This window comes from Schistocerca gregaria, chromosome 1 (assembly GCF_023897955.1).
Source record: "Schistocerca gregaria isolate iqSchGreg1 chromosome 1, iqSchGreg1.2, whole genome shotgun sequence".
Classification (NCBI taxonomy): domain Eukaryota; kingdom Metazoa; phylum Arthropoda; class Insecta; order Orthoptera; family Acrididae; genus Schistocerca; species Schistocerca gregaria.
The window spans coordinates 363,748,020-363,768,281 of record NC_064920.1 but is presented as its reverse complement, the minus strand read 5'-3'; positions in this window follow the sequence as shown (position 1 = coordinate 363,768,281).

The following is a 20,262-nucleotide window of genomic DNA, read 5'->3' as shown; positions in this document are numbered from 1 at the left end:
GGGCCACATCCAGTAACCTAAGTCCACCAAGTTTGAATTTTCGTGGTCACTTATGCTTCTGCCGCTAAATTATTAAACTCCTCATTTGTACTAAGCTAAGTCACAAGGTGGGAAAAGGACTCTTTACTTCAGGCATTCCGGTCATGCAGGTGTGTCCCCACTCACTTACCAAGCATCCTCGATATGCTCACACCACGAACTGCACAGTGCAGCTGACGTACGCGTGGCTGGCTGAGGCAATCCGCTTTCTCTGAGGCCCGCGTGCCAGGAAGGCAGCGACCATCCCCCGGCTACCGGCGTCGCATAGTCCGCCACACCACTCGCCTTAAGTAAACATGTTTTGGGGAGCACTTAACACTGGACAGGATGGAACTTGTCCATGGCTGCGTCACAACGGTCGTCCATTCGATCCAGCATGCGGTGGACAGAGAATACACTCTCGCACTTTCGGCGGCAAAGTTGTTTTTCTAGACAGGTTTGAACAGGTCCATATTCACATCACACACCCGCCGATCAGTCCATGTTCCACCACGTGTCTCAGTCGCGGACAAAAGAACACCTTTCCCGCCAGAGTTGTTTTTCGGGACACTGGATTCTTCCATGACATCCACTTCCTAGGGGCAGGTGGTAAAAGGACTCAGCCTGCACTAGGCTGATGGAAGGAGGAAGGAGTGTAGTTTATTCATTTGGGAGCAATTTATTTAGGGATGGTGTATATGTATCACAGAACACACGCTCTGACATGCCCCCACAGCATACAGACCTGCAAACTACTCCTACATAACTCTACACACACGCTTGCTAATTGCAAACCGTCAAAAGAGTCACTACACAGCCTACAGACATGTGAAGCACACCTAAATAATTCAAAACATTCACGCCCATAGAACCGAACAGCTCTTAACTTCTCCAAATAATAATTCATCTAAAATATCGTGCTAGCTAATCGTCACCTTTTCAAAATCATACACCTGTCTTCATTTAAACAACTAGACATAGACAGCACCAACACCCTCTCTATTCGTCACTCATTGACTTAGTACACAGAACCATCGACACACGATCCCCCTCCCCCCCCCCCCCTCCCCATATCAGAATATGTGAATCCTTTTGAAACGTTTGCGTGTCATAGATTTCGATGTGTAAGTCTGGCCGAAGGCAGGTTCTGAACTCCAGTAGTGCACTACACTTGGCAACACAACCACACCCATCAATATATTCATTCCAATCCAGACCTCTAACTCCTCTACAGATGAATTTGTCCAGTTATTTGTTGACTCACTCACAGTCTGACGAGACTGCAGTTTTTGTGCAAAAACCACTCAGACCGTGCTGTGCTGCTCGGGGAAGTAAGGAAGGACTGCACTCTATTTATTTGGAGCCCTTTTATCCGACTGTGGTCATCTGACACAGGCCACAAACACGTAAACAACTCCTAATTTCACCACACACTAGCAAACAGCTCTTAAATAATGCAGTACACAATATCAGCAGACGAGCTCTGTACTCGTAAACTCTCCAAATAAAGCACAGCACAGTGCACAGACATGCTCCCAAAATAGTGCAACAGACGCGCCCAAACACACCCAGCTGCCAAAAGTCTCTGTTCACCCTCCCCCGAACATGACTTCAACACAGTCGCATTCACGCCTAACACCTGAGAAACTGATATTGCCTATGCACCTTAGATTACGCTCCACGGTAGGCCACGCGCGCGTGCGCTCGGCGGGGGAGGGGGTTCCAGAGCGTCCAGCCAAGTTCAGCTTCCGAGCGCTCGTGACAGCCGACCAGAAAGGGCGCTCTCCTCCGACACACGTGAAAGCTGCATTGTTCTTCTCATGTATACCGCCGGCGTCCCAGGTCTGGACCTGCCTTCACGGATATTGTCAGAATAGCCCACAGCTCGTTGACACACATGATTAACGCCACCGTGAAAACACTTACTACTCGCCTGCAACCGAGATGGTGACGGAAAACCAGTCACTCTGATCTGCGCTGCATGAGCGTGTAATGATTGACAACACTATTTTTTCAAACAACTTATTTAACCATACAGTATATCTATCACGCTATCACAAAACACCCACCCAGATGTGCCCCAGGCAATGTTGCACAGCCCACAGACACGAACCCAACTCATAATTTCAGTACACAGAATAGCAAACTAGTTCTAAATAATTCTTCACACTGATGTCTCAATACTCGTAACTATCCAAATAATGCATAGCAGAGCCTGCAGATCCGCTCGCAAAATAACTCAGCAGTTGTGCGCAGGTACCCCCCACCGCATCCTGTCCACAGAATCGTGAAGTCACGCATCCGTCTGATTTCAGACCGCGCACAGCCCCTGCTCGACTTCCGCAAGCGTGAGTTGCCGTAGCCGACCTGCTCGTCAATTGTCAAAGCACACACAGACATCCGTCTAGGACTGCAATCCGTCACAACCCCGAGCCGCGACCACCGAACGCGGGTGAAAGTCAACTTTTATATAAACGTAGCATAATTTCAAAGCGCAGCCTCCATACGCTAGACACATCATAGCAGCACATGTCTTTACCTCCTACGACACACTGCGCATTGCTCCTCACACGACATTACGTGGCCCTTTAACTAAACATAACTACACATCCCTGCTCTCGCCTCATCGCATGACCAGCCATCTAAAACCTTCTCAATATTATTCTTACTTTACAACATTAAAAAAAAAATCTAATTTACTCCTCCCACCCCGCCTAAACTCATAGCCGTCCCACCATCAACATACGTAAACGTCCTCAACCCTATCTTGACGCTCATATATCACCCCACAAACCATGTCCGTCAATCAATTTACCATTCTCATCCCCTCTTTTCGAATTACAAACATAGCCTCTATCTAAATACCAATCAACTCATCGTTCTCGCACTTTCAACAGTAAAATTAATTTTACACACACCCCGAAATACCAAACGCAGTTAAAGAGTCAAACTTTTATACAGACCATCAAACACATACGACACTTAAACCAATATTCAAAATCTGGTCCATATTTACCACCACCAACTTGAATTAAATATATTACCATTGCAGCAACATTCTGCCAGAGTTCGATTTGGATCTATTTTTCTGGTCTTAACTGTTGTCACTAGCGGTCGAATATCACTACCTATAGATTACATAAATTAAAAAAACCTAGTCAAATTATCTATGTCCTCAAGTTGCACCCTCTCACGATAGCATACAAACTCATCTTCTCTAGTCATTATACAACTGTTATCAGCGACACGCCTCAGTCGCTATCCCCGATAATGAATACCCAAACAGAGAGCGTAAGGCCTGTGAAGACATCGCCAACGCGGGTTTGTGTACTCTAATCATCATCACATTTCATCGAACAACAAGGAAAGACGCGAATTCGCTCGTCCTCGATGTTCCAATGTCTCACTCCTTCCATCATGCATTACACTTCATCCGTTCACCATACACATTCATTCGCGACGCCGTTTAGAGACTCCTATATCCGAACACATAGCATCATTCAACAGCTATGACTTGCTCTTATCTAATAACTCATCCATCAGGTCTGGGGGCAAGGTTACCCCTTTCTTTCTTTCTTTCTTTCTTTCTTCTTTCTTTCTTTCAGCAGGAGACAGCTATTTTTAACAGTGATTGCTAAATTGCCCCATCAGCTTAACATCACCAATCGCGAAACATACACTCCTGGAAATGGAAAAAAGAACACATTGCCACCGGTGTGTCAGACCCACCATACTTGCTCCGGACACTGCGAGAGGGCTGTACAAGCAATAATCACACGCACGGCACAGCGGACACACCAGGAACCGCGGTGTTGGCCGTCGAATGGCGCTAGCTGCGCAGCATTTGTGCACCGCCGCCGTCATTGTCAGCCAGTTTGCCGTGGCATACGGAGCTCCATCGCAGTCCTTAACACTGGTAGCATGTCGCGACAGCGTGGACGTGAACCGTATGTGCAGTTGACGGACTTTGAGCGAGGGCGTATAGTGGGCATGCGGGAGGCCGGGTGGACGTACCGCCGAATTGCTCAACACGTGGGGCGTGAGGTCTCCACAGTACATCGATGTTGTCGCCAGTGGTCGGCGGAAGGTGCACGTGCCCGTCGACCTGGGACCGGATCGCAGCGACGCACGGATGCACGCCAAGACCGTAGGATCCTGCGCAGTGCCGTAGGGGACCGCACCGCCACTTCCCAGCAAATTAGGGACACTGTTGCTCCTGGGGTATCGGCGAGAACCATTCGCAACCGTCTCCATGAAGCTGGGCTACGGTCCCGCACACCGTTAGGCCGTCTTCCGCTCACGCCCCAACATCGTGTAGCCCGCCTCCAGTGGTGTCGCGACAGACGTGAATGGAGGGACGAATGGAGACGTGTCGTCTTCAGCGATGAGAGTCGCTTTTGCCTTGGTGCCAATGATGGTCGTATGCGTGTTTGGCGCCGTGCAGGTGAGCGCCACAATCAGGACTGCATACGACCGAGGCACACAGGGCCATCACCCGGCATCATGGTGTGGGGAGCGATCTCCTACACTGGCCGTACACCGCTGGTGATCGTCGAGGGGACACTGAATAGTGCACGGTACATCCAAACCGTCATCGAACCCATCGTTCTACCATTCCTAGACCGGCAAGGGAACTTGCTGTTCCAACAGGACTATGCACGTCCGCATGTATCCCGTGCCACCCAACGTGCTCTAGAAGGTGTAAGTCAACTACCCTGGCCAGCAAGATCTCCGGATGTGTCCCCCATTGAGCATGTTTGGGATTGGATGAAGCGTCGTCTCACGCGGTCTGCACGTCCAGCACGAACGCTGGTCCAACTGAGGCGCCAGGTGGAAATGGCATGGCAAGCCGTTCCACAGGACTACATCCAGCATCTCTACGATCGTCTGCATGGGAGAATAGCAGCCTGCATTGCTGCGAAAGGTGGATATACACTGTAGTAGTGCCGACATTGTGCATGCTCTGTTGCCTGTGTCTATGTGCCTGTGGTTCTGTCAGTGTGATCATGTGATGTATCTGACCCCAGGAATGTGTCAATAAAGTTTCCCCTTCCTGGGACAATGAATTCACGGTGCTCTTATTTCAATTTCCAGGAGTGTATCTTCAAATACTTAAACACTCTTACTCAATTACACTGCGGTTCCGCTGAGGACATGACCTTCAATATTACATTTCTTAATCTAATAACCACCGAAAGAAGTACTAAATGCTCAAAGTAATCCCATAGCGCCTTGCAAATTGAGTGCCAGAGCGCCGGCGGCGGCATGTCAAAGCCACATACCTGTCCATCTGAACAGCCGTCCACTCAGCCCCAGGACCAGAATGCTGAAGTGGGCTCTCTCTATACCTGCTCTCCAGCTATTGTCTAACGACATACACTGCACAAATGGATTCCTGAATAGCGCAGATCTCTGTCCTCCCCTGCATCTCCAACTGGACATGTAAACAGTGTCTCCCCCAGCCAGCGAACCCGACGTCATTCACGCATTCACGCTGCGCTGACAATTTCCACTCACAGATCTTAAATACTCGCATATGTAAAAGTCTACTCACTCCTGCCAAAACTCAAGCTAATAATAAAAAGGCATTCTCCCTTTCTAAGCATAGATGAGTATGCATTTAGAACATATAGACAAACATAATTCCACGCAGAAGTCATACATATGATTAAAAAAATGACCTCAAATTACGTTATCCTACATTTATGTAGATGTCCTAATGATACAGTCGTAGATGAGTCGTGTCATCCACTCGCTTATTCCTTCAACACACGCTTTCACAGAACTTGTTCTACTTATATGCCATCCACCTTGTTATAATAATTTTGTACAAGCATTTACGCCCCCACACACAACCCAGCTCAATGGAACATAATAATTTCTTTTTCCACATATAGTCATATTCGGTGAACAATTAAACGTACTAAATTACGCATACATGTAGTCAAATAAGCAAATACTTTTACCGACATACACACCCCTGTCACTGAGTATATTGCATTTAATATTATATACCTAAACACAGACCAATGATAACAATATTCCGACATGCACCTTGTCCTTGCAATAAAGATACAATTCATTCTCCTACACGGTACAAAATCATTTTACATCAGAGCACCCTCAGTCGCCCCAAGTCGCTCTCAGAACAGTTCAGCTAATTCGAGACCCTTTTCCCATTGGCAGAAACGCGCCAGTCTTTCTGATCAGAGCCTGCTCCCTTTTCCACAGACATCTCCAGACTCGCATATTAGAAGAACAAAAATATTTTTTATTTTTAATATAATATTCACCTCATACTCGTCGATATTAAGCACAGTCCTAGTACTGTAGCGTGTCACAGACCTCTGACTAACTAGAATTCCTGCCCTGCACAGACATTAACACGGACTGATGCACGGCCTCTCACAGGAAACTATACCTTGCACCTTGTAAATCATATTCTTGCAGTCGATAGCATAAAATTGAATGATTTTAAATAAATGACAGCCACAACACAAGGAAACTAGAAGAGCCTAGTGGCGTTGTGGCGACTTTCCAAACTACCCCCCGCCCCCCCTGAAAGTGATTGACGGCCTCTACATTTAAACTCATATGTCGCAAGGACCAAATAGTTGATAACTCTGCGTTCCATTTCCAGTGATTGTTCATTTTGCACACAAGTACGGGATCACCGTTTTCGGTGCTAGCTACCCCAGAAGTTGTGGTCCAACAACCAAAATTTGTTCCCCAACCCAAACAAGCATTGTCGCTCAATCATTATGTGGTACCAAATGCACGAATGGGATGGATAAGACACCACCGATCTACCATAATATTATCCATCACTGCTGATATTGAGAAAAATTTTACAATAAGTCCAATCATGTGATAGAATGTTTTCCTAATTTCAGTGTCATAGCTAAACCATACCTCCTCTACTTTGCAAGTATCATTGCGAGCATTGATAGATGACTGCTAAGTACGTCCATTCACACTTAATTCTCGAACACATAAAAACGATCAAATTATACCAGACAACGATATGTATATTTCTAAGACCTCGCGCATGGTCCTCGATCAATCTCTCTGCGTATGGCGGTCACAGAGCTATCTAGTCCTCTTACGTTACAAGACCATCCTCACCTCGGCATTGACCTACCTACCCCACACCATCGCTACCCAATTAATCCTCAACTGAGCAGACGAATACAGCTACATTCCACCTCTCTTGACCCAACAGAGCTTTCCTAGTCCTAACCCCTCCAAGTGCACCACATTTCTCGAGATGTAACCAAGTCTTGGAGTTTAGTACACCATATCTGTCTATAGTAACAGATCTCATAGTGCCTTAATTAAATAGCATAAAGGTAATAAGAACAATAACGGAATGATATTTATACACAACGTAGTTCGACACATTTTTACATAAATCATCCAATCTATCATGTGTAAAGTATTGTAGCTGCATACGACTAGAACGCAGGCTATATCACGTGACTAAAGCATCCAGATACAACACTGGAAAAAAATTGACCTTCAGCAACTTGTCCTTCTCTAGAATAAATGAGTCAACGTTTAAATCGTACGTAGTTACAGCTCTATCTTAATCGACCATACCATACACTCTTTGTTATATTTTAACGCAGATGTGAGTAAGTTTAGACGTGAATGATTCTCTGTGCGGTGAAAATGAGGACGTACTTGCTTATTTTCTGGTTAAAAAAAAAAATAATAAAAAAAAAACGACCTTTCGGATGTGCAAAACTTGTGTCAAAATTCGATGTACGATGAAAGTGATTAAGCTGAACAGATCAGCCATCGTCCTTATTGTTAAACGTCGGTCTAATCTCACAAGAGCACCAACACGTCTGACTTTTTCGTCGATTTTTAAAGGTGAAGGTCTCCTTGAGCGAGGTTCATCTTCAACGTGTTCTCAGCTTTTGTGGCAGCGAAAAATTTCTGTTCTTGACAAGGAATGTTCCCCGTAGGCCTGTTCCAATTTTTCATAGGTCACACTCGTAGATTCCGCCAAGTTTAACACAAAACTTGATGGCATATCGTTGCTCTAAATTCCGCTGTTCAATTTTCGTAACACGCAACAAAAACACAGATTGACTGATGCAGCTCTCAAAAATCACGTGGTGGCTGTACGGAGCTGAAACTCGGACTGAGCCTCTGGAAAAGGTGAACACACCGGTCTACACAAGCAGAACAAAACAGCGTTGCCAGATCGCTCGCACTGCTGTTAGTCTCGTTACTTTTCTATACAAATATAGGCACCAGAAAAAAAAAATTTCCGGCTTTTGACATGATCTGAGGCATTGTTGCCTAAGCTGCTATTTGTCACCAGCACGGATACGAGGCAGACAGCGTGTATCTGGACCTACGTGAGCAGGCAGACAGAGGCGTGTCGTAAAGTAAATGGTATGCGGAAAGTGATAAAGTTTCTATTAACGCATTATTGCAATGTGGTTTAAACATTGGGAAGAATCGGATGAATGTGTTTTTATAGAAGGGTAGCACATTCGCTAACGAATGGAAATTGTTGTTTGCGAGCAGTTTTTATGTACACTTGAACATAAATTACTAACGAGATACTAATGGCTATATCACTGAGAACAGTAACATTACGAAACTGAACTGCGCTGCTTGTGTATAAACGTGTTTACAGAGAGAACGATGCTAATACTTATAAATTTTATTGCAGTACAAGGTCGAAAAAATATTCTGAACTTTTTTTGGGCCATCAGTTGCTGACTGGTTTGATGCAACCCGCCTCGAATTCCTTTCCTGTGCCGACCTCTTCATCTCAGAGTAGCTCTTGCAACATATGTCCTCAATTACATGTTGGATGTATATCAATCTCTGTCTTCTACAGTTTTTGCGCTCTACAGTCCTCTCTAGTACCATGGAAATCATTCCCTGATGCCTTAACAAATGTCCTATCATCCTTCATCCTGTCCCTTCTCCTTGTCGGTGTTTTTCACATATTTCTTTCCTCTCCGATTCTGTGTAGAACGTCCTCATTCTTTATCTTATTAGTCCACCTAATTTTCGGCATTCGTTGTAGCACCACAATCAAATGCTTTGATTCTCTTCTGTTCCGGTTTTCCTATAGTCTATGTTTCTCTACGATACAATGCTGTGGGCCAAAAGTACATTTCCAAATATTCTTCCTCAATTTAAGACTTACGTTTGATACTAATATACTTCTCTTGGCCAGGAATGCCCCTTTTTGCCAGTGCTACTCTGCTTTCGGTATCCTCCTTGCTCCATCCGTCGTTGGTTATTTTGCTGCCTAGAAAGCAGAATTCCGTAACTCCGTCTACTTCATAACGATCAATATTGATGTTAAAGTTTCTCGCTGTTCTCATTTCTACTACTTCTCAGTACTTTTATCTTTCTTCGATTTACTCTCAATCCATATTCTGCACTCATTCCATTCAGAAATCATGTAATTATTCTTCACTTTCCCTCAGGATTGAAATGCCACAGCGAATCCTATCCCCTTGATATCATTTCGCCTTGAATTTTAATCCCACCCTTGAACCTTTCTTTTATTTCCATCGTTACTTCTTCGATGTGCAGACTGAACAGTAGGGGCGAAAGATTAAATCCCTGCCCTACACCCTTTTTAACTCGAGCACTTCGTTCGTGGTTGTCCAATCTTATTATTCCCTCTTGCCTCTAGTACATATTATATATTACCCGTCTCTCCCTATAGTTCATCTGTATTTTTCTCAGTGTTTCGAACATCTTGCATCATTTTACATTGTTGAACGCTTTTTCAAAATCCTATGAACGTGTCTTGATTTTTTCAGTATTGCTTACATTATCAACCGCAACATCAGAATTCTCTCTCTGATGCCTTTACCCTTCCTAAAGCCAAACTGATCGTCATCTAACACGTCTTAAAATTTTATTTTCCATTCTTCTGTAGATTACTTTTGTCTGCAACTTGGATGTATGAACTGTTAAGCTGGTCGTGCAATAATTCTCGCACTTGTCAGATCTTATAGTCTTCGGAATTGTGTGGATGGTATTTTTTCGAAAGTCGCCAGACTCGTACATTCTACACACCAACGTAAATGGTCGTTTCGTTGCCACTTTCTACAATGATTTTTAGAAATTCTGACGGAATGCAATCTATCCCTTCTGCCTTATTTATTCTTAAATCCTCCAAAGTTCTTTTAAATTCTGATTCTAATACTAGATCCCCTATCTCTTCTACATCGTCTCCTATTTCTTCTTCTATCAGATCAGACAAATTTTCCCCCACATAATCTTCCCCCTCATAGAAGCCTTCAGTGCACTCTTTCTACCTATCAGATCTCACCCCTGTATTTAACAGTGGAAGTCCCCTTGCACTCTTAATCTTAGTACTCTTGCTTTTTAATTTCACCGAAGGCTGTATTGACTTACGTATATGCTGAGGCAGTCCTTCCGACGATCATTCCTTCACATTTTTCACGCAGACGTTCCGTCTTAACTTCCATGTACTTCCAATTTATTTCATTTCTCAGCTACTTGTTTTCTTTATTCCTGAATTTCCCTGAACATTTTTTACATCCTTCTTTCACTGATCAACTGAAGAATTTCTTCTGTTACCTATGGATTCTTCGTAGTTACCTTCTTTGTATCTATTTTTTTTCTTTTCAACTTCTGTGACCGCTCTTTCTAGAGACGTCCATCCCTCTTCAACTATACTGCCTACCGAGCTATTCCTGATTGCTGTATCTATAGCCCTAGAGAACTTCAAGCGTATCTCGTCATTCCTTAGTACTTCCGTATCCCACTCCTTTGCGTATTGATTCTTCCTGACTAATGTATTAAACTTCAGCCAACTTTTCATCACTACTATATTGTGATCTGAGTCTGATCTGTTCCTGGGTACGCCTTACAATCCAGCAGCTGATTTCGGAATCTCTGTCTGACCATGATGTAATGTACATGAAATCTTCCCGTATCACCCGGCCTTTTCCAAGTATATCCCTTCCTCTTGTGATTCTTGAACAGGGAATTCGCTTTTACTAGCTGAAACTTGTTACATAGCGCAAACGCCTCTCTCATTCTTTGTCCCAAGCTCCTATTCTCCTGTAACCTTTTCTTCTACTCCTCCCCTTACAACTGCATTCCTGTCCCTCATGACTATCAGATTTTGATCCCCCTTTACATACTGTATTACCCTTTCAATATCCTCATAACTTTCTCTGTCTCTTCATCTTCAGCTTGCGACGTCGGCATGTATACCTGAACTATTGTTGTCGATGTTGGTTTGCTATCGATTCTGATAAGAACAACTCTGTCACTGAACTGGCCACAGTAACACACCCTCTGCCCTACCTTCCTATTCATAACGGATCCTACTCCCGCTATACGATTTTCTGCTGCTGTTGATATTACGCTGTACTCGTCTGACCAGAAATCCTTGTCTTCTTTCCATTTCCTTTCACTGATCCTCACCGTAACTAGATTGAGCCTTTGCATTTTACTTTTCAGGTTTTCTAGTTTCCCTACCACGTTCAAGCTTCTGACATTCCACGCCCCGACTCATAGAACGTTATCCTTTCGTCGATTATTCAATCTTTTTCTCATGGCAACCTCCCCCTTGGCAGTCCCCTCCCGGAGATCCGAATGGGGGACTATTCCGGAATCTTTTGCCAATGGAGAGATCATCATGACACTTCTTCAGTTACAGGCCAAATGTCCTGTGGATTCACGTTAAGTGTCTGTATTGCAGTGGTTTCCATTGCCTTCTGCATCCTCATGCCGTTGATCATTGCTGATTCTTCCGCTTTTAAGTGCAGTTTCCCGACCATAGGACAAGAGAGTGCTCTGGACCATTGTCCGCTCCTCCGCCCTCTTTGACAAGGCCGTTGGCAGAATAAGGGTGACTTATTATGCCGGGAGCCTTCGGCCGCCAGTGCTAATTATGAATCAAAATCCAAGCAGTTGCGGACTTTGATCCCGGGGTCGAGGAGTTGTGATTAGTAGCCAAAGACACTGTCCATAGATCACGGATAAATTCTGCTATTTTGAACTTGCTCGTAAAATAATGAACAATCAAATCTTAGTTCTGCCACGCCCCCTCCGTCCCCCTCATTCCGTCACATACACACACACACACACACACACACACACACACACACACACACACACACACACACACACACACGCACGCACGATTAACAGTTATAAAATGTACAGTTACTTGGCTATTTTCAACAAAGGATATTCGGAATATACGCGTGTGTATTTTCGATTTTGTGGTTGTTCTACTCAACACTTTCAGACACGATCTGTTGCAGTGTGAGCATTGAGATATTGCAGCGTATGTGCCGTGGAAAGGTGAATGTGTGACATAAACTGTCCGATGGTCTGGTTGGACATTATTGAACATACATATGCACCACTCACACAATATTTCGTAATAGGTCTCGTATAGGTACAGGCAGTGCGGTCAAGTATCGCAGAAAACAGTACCACTATACCGATAAAGCACAAAAGGTGCTTACAAGTTCAGCTGAAGACCATTCGATGTCTTGAAAAAGAGAAATCACAGACCTTGGACAGACAAATCTATGTACAAGGATGCTTACCACGTAAAATACCTTGGTAAGAGAAGGAATATGTGTGTGTGTGTGTGTGTGTTTGAGGTTTACGGGCGCTAAACAGCGTGGTCATCAGCGCCCAAGCGCATAGAAACAGGAACACAGGCGGTGAAGGGACGAAGACGGACGCCGAACAAGGAGAACGGCTAAAAGACACAGGCCTGACGCAGTTCCAAATGCGCACATACAGAGGCAAAACAAGAGGAGAAGAAGCACACTAAAAAAGGAAAGGAAACACAAGGAAAAGAGAACAGATACCGAAGTGAAACAAGGAGGTAATCGTGACTGGCGGACCTCTTACCTAAAAACTGGGTGAGCCAGTCACCCAGCAGCACATTAAAACCTTCTCCCTAAAATCCGAGGCAACAGATTGGACAGGACACAAAACCGTAAAACCTTAACCACAGTCGCTGCGTCGTCTTGCAAAATAGAGGGCAAATCCGGTGGCAAGGAAACCACCGCCCTCTGGTCAGAGAATAAAAGACAGTCAAGTAAAATGTGGCGGACAGTAATCTGGACGCCACAAGCCCTGCAGATTGGGGGGTCCTCCCGCCGGAGTAAAAAACCATGCGTGAAGGGACTGTGTCCAATGCGGAGGCGAGTGAGGAGAACCTCATCCCGCCTGTATGACTGGTAGGACGTACGCCATGGTCGCGTAGTGGCCTTTACCAGACGCAGCTTATTGTCAGAAACTGCCAACCACTCCTCTTCCCATTGATGCATAACACGAAAACGCAAAAGGGAGGTTACAGCATGGAGGGGGACGGCACATTCAACAACGTGAGGGAGGGAACATGCATCTTTGGCAGCCACATCCGCCAGTTCGTTGCCCCTAATACCCACGTGCCCCGGCACCCAGCAGAAAGAAACCTCCTTCCCCTGCCGTTGCAGGTGGAGTAGGGCATAATGGATGTTCTGGACGACCGTATCCGCTGGGTACAAGTGTTGAATGGTCTGAAGGGCACTCAGGGAGTCAGAACAGATGAGGAACTTAATACTGGGAACACATCTCATCTGCTCCAATGCCCGCAGTATTGCAAACAATTCGGCATCGAGGATGGTAAACACCGCAGGAAGCCGTAACTTGACGACTCGATCAGGGAAAACAACAGCACAACCAACAGTGTCCCCCTGTTTAGAGCCATCTGTGAATACAGGTACATGGTCCGGATGCTGGTTTAAAATATCGTAAAATAAGGAGGTAAAAACAAACGCCGGAGTGCAGTTCCTCCGGTTCTCCGACAAGTCTAAAAGGATGCTGGGCCTCTGGAGCAACCAGGGAGGCAGGCGAGTAAAACCTTGTCGTTGGGGGGCCACACGCTCCACACCAAGGGACTCAAGCAAATGCTTGGCACGAATCCCAAATGGTTTTGTTGCCCTGGGACGACTGGAAAAGAGACGTTCCATAGGCGGTCGGGCAACGGTAGGGTACGCAGGGGAGGTAGGACAGGCAAGGAAATGACACACCCGTCGCACCATGAGGAGTTTCCGCCGGATGGCGAGCGGCGGTTCCCCTGCCTCAGCACACACGCTGGGGATTGGACTGGTACGGAAGGCACCAGTGGCCAGCCTGATACCCTCATGGTGTACTGCGTCAAGGATCTTCAGATACGAAGGCCTTGCTGACCCATACACGGTGCAAGCATAGTCAAGACGCGATCGGACGAAAGCCCTATAAAACTGCAGCAGACGCGCCCGATCTGCTCCCCAGGACCGATGGCTCAGACACTTCAAAATATTCAGTGCCTTCAGGGCCCGCACCTTGAGGTCTTTAAGGTGAGGCAACAACGACAACTTGGAATCAAAAGTGAGGCCCAGGAACCTCACAGTGTCTCTAAAAGGAAGAACGGTGTCCCTCAGACGCAATTCAGGGGAGGTAAAAGGACGCCGAGAACGATTAAAATGAACACACACAGATTTGTCTGCAGAAAAGGTAAAACCCGTCTTTGCAGTCCATGCCTCTAAGCGCTTTATCGTAAGCTGTAACTGCCGACTAGCACTGACAAGACTGGAGGAAGAACAGAAAACAGCAAAATCGTCCACAAACAAGGAGCATTGGGCAGGACTCCGGATAGTGGACGTGATACTGTTAATAGCAACGGCAAAGAGGGTGACACTTAAAACGCTGCCCTGAGGAACACCATTCTCCTGCACGTACAAATCCGATAGCACATTACCAACCCGATATCGAAAGAGGCGGTGAGAAAGAAAGGACCGAATGAAGATGGGGAGACGGCCACGAAAGCCCCACTCATGGAGTTGATTGAGGATAAGGCGGCGCCAAGTAGTGTCATACGCCTTATTAATGTCAAAGAAGACCCCTAGACAATGCTGGTTACGTAGAAAGGCCTGCTGGATGGCGGCCTCAAGCAGGGTCAAGTTGTCTATAGTGGAACGACATCTCCGAAAGCCACACTGAGAGGGGCTAAGGAGCTGCCTGGTCTCGAGCAGCCAAACCAGGCGGCAGTTGACCATGCGTTCCAACGTCTTCCCAACACAGCTCGTCAAGGCAATACTCTGATAACTACTGGGATGCGTTCGGTCCTTCCCTGGTTTGAGGAGGGGAATCAAAATTGCCTCCCTCCACGAGTCAGGGTACGTGCCAGATAACCATATCATATTGAAACAGTTCAGGAGAACTTCCTTGGATGGCAGCGACAGGTGCCGCAGCATGCTGTACCGGATTTGATCATGACCAGGCGCAGTATCATGAGCCACAGACAGCGCAGAATCCAGCTCCCACATTGTGAAGGGGCAGTTATAGGGTTCAGAATTTAGAGACCGGAAGTCCAAGTGACCCCTTTCGACGGCAGTGCGGTAGCGGCAGAAATCAGGATCACAGTTAATAGTGGCGGTAGATTCCGCAAAATGCATGGCCAGTGTCTGGGCAATGTCTCTCGGCGCCGTGAGGAGACATCCCTGATGCAGCAATGCCGTGACAGGTAGCTGGCTGAGTTTCCCGGAAATCCTCCTGATGGCTTCCCATACTTTCGTAGAACTAGTGGAGCGAGAGATGGAATTCAAGAACGATTGCCATGACCGTCGTTTGCTCTCTTTAATCACCCGCCGCGCTCTGGCCCTTGCCACTCGAAAGGCCGCAAGATTGTCAGCTGAGGGACGGCACTTGAAGCGGCGCAGTGCTGCACGGCGGGCGCGGATGGCTGAGTGGCACTCAGTGGTCCACCAAGGGACAGGACGCCTCTTGGGATGACCGGATGACCGTGGGATGGACAATTCAGCAGCATGAGAGATCACGGCTGCAACATGGTCTACCCATTCGTGGACGCTGGCACGGTGTTCCAAAACAGCCAGTTGGCTGAAAAGTGTCCAGTCAGCTCTGCAAAGGTGCCATCGGGGCGGCACTGGTAATGCCACAGCCTCATCCAGGAGGCGAATCCAGAGGGGGAAGTGGTCACTAGAATGGAGGTCAGCTGCAGCCTCCCACAGAGCAGAATCCGCGAGTGCTGGAGAGCAAAAGGAAAGGTCAATAGCCGATGACGATCCGGAAGCAGTACAGAAATGAGTGGGAGCACCAGAGTTGAGGAGGCACAGTTCTTCAGACATCATGACGCTTTCCAGAATGCGACCCCTGGGGCAAGTAGTCGGAGAGCCCCATAAGACATTATGAGCGTTGAAGTCCCCCAGAAGAAGAAATGGGCGAGGGAGTTGGCTAATAAGGTCCGTGAGAGCCTCAGTGTCTATCGCATCCGGAGGTGGTAAATAAACAGAACAGACTGTGAGCCTCCGACCCACAAGAATGTCAACTGCAACTGCTTGCAAGTCGGTGACGAGAGGGAGCTCAGATGAGGGGTGCATGTCACGGACAAAAACCGCAACACCACCCTTTGCCCTTTGCCCCGTCAGATCATCTTTTCGATATGCGGTATAGCCGCGTAAAGAAGGAGAATCAGTGGCCCGAAAATGTGTCTCTTGGAGACATAAGCACAAGGGGCACTCTCGTATGAGGAGTTGTAATTCGGCCACATGCGTCCTGAAACCATTCAGGTTCCACTGTAATATGGGAGCCAGTGATCAGGGTGGCTGAACTTTCACCCTGCCTCTGTGCTTTGGAGGAGAGACCGTACTGGCCGGAGATTTATTCCTGGGGCGAGAAGATCGCCCCCGGTCGACATCAATGTCCATAAGCTCCGATGACGACCCACGGGAGATGTCAGACAGTACGATGGCCTCGTCATCGGACCGACGCTGACTAGTCTCCTCAGGTGGCAGAACCTTCATCTTCTGAGGCTTTGTCTTGGGGGGCTTGGAATGCAGAGCCTTGTCAACAGTTGGAGGTTGACTCGCCTGGGCAGAAGGCGCCATATGGGGGGAGGCTGGAAGTACCTCAATGTCAGCAACCACGGCCTTGTCCGATGTAGCGGGGAGAGCCGCAGATTGCAAAACAACCGCAGCAGCACAAGTGCACTGGCAAGCGCAGGTTTTAGTGCTAACACTAGCAACCTCCGTTTGTGTAGCAACAGTGGCCAGTTGTACCGGTTTTTTGAGAGCGGAAGCGAAAGATGTGGAAAACACAGGAGGTTGCATGGCCTTAAAGATCTTCTTGGCCTCACCATAGGGGATGCGCTTAGATGTTTTAATCTCCTGTACCTTCCGCTCTTCGAGATAGATGGGGCAGATCCGGCTCCAGACAGGGTGACTCCCAGAGCAATTCACGCACTTCACAGGCGATGAACAATCGGCTCCGTCATGGGCAGGCTGACCACATTTACCACACGTGGCTATTCCATTGCACCCCAACGTAGTATGCCCAAAGCGCTGACATTTAAAACAGCGCATTGGGTTGGGGAAATATGGCCGTACGGACAAACTTAAGAACCCCGCTTTAACATGCTCCGGGAGTCTCGGGCAACTGAATGTGAGAATAAACGAGTCAGATTTGACGAGGTCCCCATTGACTCGTTTCATAATGTGCTGCACATCAACAATTCCTTCGTCAGCCCACTCAGATTTTAGCACGTCTATGGGGATATCCACCAAGTCCCTACACGTCACAACACCCTTACTATAGTTCAAAGTGGAGTGGAGCTCGGTCTCGACAGCGTACTCTCCTAGACAATTTGCTTTCCGAAGGGCAGCGACTTGACGGGAACTAGAAGTTTCAACTAACAGAGTCCCATTGCGCAGTCGCTTTACAGATTTCAGTGTTCCTGCAATTCCCTCAAGACCCTTGTGGATGTAAAAGGGAGAAACCCTCTCAAAGCTACCCTCCTTCCTTTTAATAATCAAAAACACATTCTGATTATCAGCATGTGCTCCGTTACTACATTCTGTTAAACCTCTAGCAACACCAGGCGCTGGAGGACTCGCAGCGCGTAGCCGCTTTTTCGATTGGGTGTGTTTTCCTACCAGCGGCCCACCCAAGCCACTGGTAGGGGGAAATGTAGAGGTCGAAGGGTCCATTGTGGTCCCACGAGCAGCTAGGGAACTAAAAGTCCGCTCAGACAGAGCCCCGCGTGCCTGAGTAAGCCTTATACAACTGGGGTGCGGCAGGTGCCCCAGAGGTTGCCCGCTTGCGACTGTTCCACCCCAACAGCCATGCATCTTCTAGGCGCAGAGCACACCGAAAGATTGAGGGGTTTTTATAGAGGTTGGCCTTCCTCGCAATCCAGGCGGTCAAGCCAAGATTATCATTCCCCGCAGCACACAACATTTCACCGCCGCGCCGTACGGTGGTCGCTGAAGCATGTCCGGGGGTTACGGTGACAGGACACTGGCGGCGCAGACCAGTCCCCAGCTCAGGACCCCGGGGTCGCCAAGCCCGTACTCAGCAAGTGAACGCTGAGCCCCTGGGGGCGAGAAGGAATAATTCAGTTGGTCGACGAAAGTAGGAAGTACAAAAATACTGATGAAAAGACAGAAATACAGCACTATAAGACATTTATAAACGGAGTAAACACGAAGCGCAGTGTAGCTATGGTGAAATGACTACAGGAAAAGTGTTAAGAAATTGAAAAAGAAATGGCCATCGGAAAGACAGAATCACGTATAGGCATGTCAAAAGAACCTTCGGAGAAATAAACAGCAAACGTGTCCACATTAAGACTACAGGAGGAATTTCATTGTGAAACATAGTTGAGCGAACAGACATGTGGAAAGAATACATCGAACGTTTCTTCAAGGCCGAGGAACTGTCTGTCGATATGATAGAAGAAGGGAAGGGAGTCGATAGGGAAGACAGAGGATACAATAATACACTGAGAGTTTTACAAAGACTTGGGACGCTTGCGATAAAAAAAGGCAGAAGGCATAGCATTCTTCCGGTAAATTTAAAACCATGGGCAACCAAATTACTGAAACTTCCTGGCAGATTAAAACTGTGTGCCCGAACGAGACTCGAACTCGGGACCTTTGCCTTTCGCGGGCAAGTGCTCTACCAACTGAGCTACCGAAGCACGATTCACGCCCGGTACTCACAGCTTTACTTCTGCCAGTACCTCGTCTCCTACCTTTCAAACTTTAGAGAAGCTCTCCTGCGAACCTTGCAGAACTAGCACTCCTGAAAGAAAGGATATTGCAGAACCTTCTCATTCTGGAAACATCCCCCAGGCTGTGGCTAAGCCATGTCTCCGCAAAGTTTGGAAGGTAGGAGACGAGGTACTGGCAGAAGTAAAGATGTGAGTACCGGGCGTGAGTCGTGCTTCGGTAGCTCAGTTGGTAGAGCACTTGCCCGCGAAAGGCAAAGGTCCCAAGTTCGAGTCTCGGTCGGGCACACAGTTTTAATCTGCCAGGAAGGTTCATATCAGCGCACACTCCGCTGCAGGGTGAAAATCTCATTCTGGAACCAAATTACTATTCAAGTTGGTATGTATAATATCTGGCTAGTGACATGTCATCTGGCTATAGGAAAAAATGTCATCTCCAGAATGCAAAAGACAGTAAGGGCAAATAAGTGCGAGGATTATCGTACAATCAGCTTGACAAGTCATACATCCAAGTTCTTACGTTGGATAATACTGAGAAGAATGGAAAGGAAAACTGAAGATCTGTCACATCAGTTTGGCTTCATGAAAGATAAAGGCAGCCAGAGACAGTCGTGAGTTGCGCTTGGCAATGGTAATAAGGTTTAAGCAAAATCAGTACGCCTTCATAGGATTTGGCGACCCAAAAAAGTTTTCGAGAATTTAAAATGGTACAGTGTTCAAAATTAAGACTTGTTGAAGAGAGAGATTCAAGAGCGGAATGGAAAATTCAGAGTATAGAAGATCAATGATCAGATTTGATGATGACATTGCTATCCCCAGTGAATGCGAGGAAGAACTGCAGTACGTACTAAATAGAATGAAAAGTCTACTGGGCACAGAATACGGTTTGAGATTAAGCCGAAGAAAGGTGACAGTAATGAGGAGTAGTAGAAATGAGATTAGTGATAACCTTAACATCAAAATTTGGTACCACGAAGTAGATCAGATGAAGGGATTCTACTGCTTTGGAATCAAAATAATGTATGCCAGACAAAGCAAGTGGGACAAAAAAAGTAGGTTAGGACAGGGCAAGAGGGCTTTCACTACCAAAAAAGTTCCAGTGGTATCCAGTGCTGATTTTCTGAGAAAAAAAAGTAGGTGGTACTCAGAGTGACCTATCGCCAATGTGTAACACTTACAAATTATTGCTGTAAGAAATTAATGCATAG